This window comes from Varroa destructor, unplaced genomic scaffold (genome assembly GCF_002443255.2).
Source record: "Varroa destructor unplaced genomic scaffold, Vdes_3.0 BEIS01000002.1, whole genome shotgun sequence".
In the NCBI taxonomy this organism is placed as follows: domain Eukaryota; kingdom Metazoa; phylum Arthropoda; class Arachnida; order Mesostigmata; family Varroidae; genus Varroa; species Varroa destructor.
In genome coordinates this window covers 41171801-41173977 of record NW_019211455.1, presented here as the reverse complement: position 1 = coordinate 41173977, position 2177 = coordinate 41171801, and positions in this window count along the sequence as shown.

Genomic DNA, 2177 nt, shown 5'->3' with positions numbered 1-2177 from the left:
ATATATAATTGCAATCGATCTTCCTTCGATTTCCACAAGAAATAGTCACTTACTTACTGCAGTAATTTACATATGTTCCCTTACATTAGGTTTGTATTTCAACATTTTTGCAACATCAATTTAACATGTCTTTTTTTCATCCGGCACGTACTACCGCTTACAGCGTTTGCACGTTATTGAAACCCTTATCCCCTGTACAAGACTACTTATAATCCCATGACTAACTGATGCGAGTGTTGAACCCAATGGCGTGCGGTAGAACTCAAGTGGAAGTCGTGGCAAAGATTATCGCAAAATCGTAATTTATGAGAGCATCAAGATGCGCCAAAGGCTTTGATCAGTTGCCCTGCTCTTGACGAGCCCAAGCAAAAATGTCTGCCATTTTTATCTTATCGTGTTAAAGTTTGTGGTTAAAGTAGAATAAAAGCGCTAACAAAAAACGGATTTCATGTGGCGACCTCATCCTGTGTAAACGAATGAACCCGACAGCATATAAAATGTTTAAAGATAAAAACGATTTTTTTTAGAAATGGTCCGAAATCTCTGAGAGCATTAGGTCGTCAAATATGGAATGCTCCTGGGCTAATTCGAAGAAAAATACATTTTAGCATTGCGATTCTAAAAAAATACGGTTCTGTCTCCGTAGTCGTCAAACAATGACGCCATCTGAGCGACTGCTGTACATATATAGCCTTTGAACTCCTGTGTGAAGTATACCATAATCAATACGATTCAGTAATCCCTTTATAATTCCCCGTTTATGAAGCGGTGGTGAGGTCGCTTCTGGATACATCAACACAAGGACCCGCATTCCCAAAGTGTGCTTTACCTTTAGGATTCTGGAAGCTGTTGCTATTAATATATAGAAGTTTGTTTTTCGACGCTGGACCTCTCACGGTTCGTCTGTCTAACGTTCGTCCCAATACGGCCGAAAGGGTACAAGCGATCGCTGAAGATCTCGGCAAGTGTTTGATACCGATCTTCCATTGAAGGGCTTGCCTTCAAATCAGATGACCAATTGAGCGCTGTAAAATGCTTAACATTGATCTCACCGACGATGCTGAAAGGAGCTAGACGGTAGAATACGAGATCGAGTTAAAAATAATAAGCACCAAGCATTCAGAATGAAAGAGCTGAGCAAGCTGAGTGTTTTAGTGAATCCTTGATTAATGATAGATTCCTGAATTAATGTGATTGAAAGCAAGAAAGACACTTAGCTTAGTAAGAGAGAGATTTACTTATTCAGCGTATAAAAACGAGTAACTTGCGTCTCTTGCATTGCATCGAAGTGCGCCGTCAACAAACTCAAAATCAAAAAAGGGCATTCTACTCGGGAAAAAAATGCTCGGCCTGTAAATGAATACACCATTGTGATATTGTTGCCGCACAAGAAATGCTTGGCGTGGGGAGGAGCTATGTCATATACCTCTGACACCCAACAGAGCGCAGTTAAACAGGAACACGCAGACTTTAAGAAAACACGAATTTATACTGATCTGACAAAGCAATCGTATTTGATCAAAGTACAAGTGTGACTTTGGATTTTTTTAAGTCGAGGGTTAGGTCAATTGCTCAGAGATACTGAGACACGCCCTGAAGCCATTAGCGGGCAAAACGAAGTAAAACTATGTGTGGTTCCGATAACTGAAGTCCTTAGCAGTGTTAAGGGTAAGTGTGACGGTGTTAGGATTTAAATAATGATGGGGTACACATTTATTATTATGATTATTCATAATGGTAAAAATACTAATAATATTTTCGCAGTCTTGTCACGCTCAACAGCGCCGTCATCAGTGGCGAGCGTTGGTGGCTTTTACAGGCCAAGGCAAAATCTACTGGCGAAAGTTGTTCGAAATAGACTCATGTAGTCAGTGTCACGCAGAGTTTTAATCATCCTATATCCGCCCTAATCTTTCGCGTACTGTATTACTAAGTTGTCTGTAAAAACTACCACCATCAAAAACAATTCGATTCAGATGCACCGAGGCGTATCCATCACTCCAGTATTGAAGGAGCTCCCTGTGGCTCAAGTTGGCCGACTGGTATTATCCCCACTGAGCAGAACAGCGCGCCACAACGCTACCGGCCATGTTCGGTTTTCGCGCTGCTGAAGCTGTAACCCAGTGACTGCTGTGGCGGCGACGACGACGACGACGACTCTGATTGCTTTTGCTACT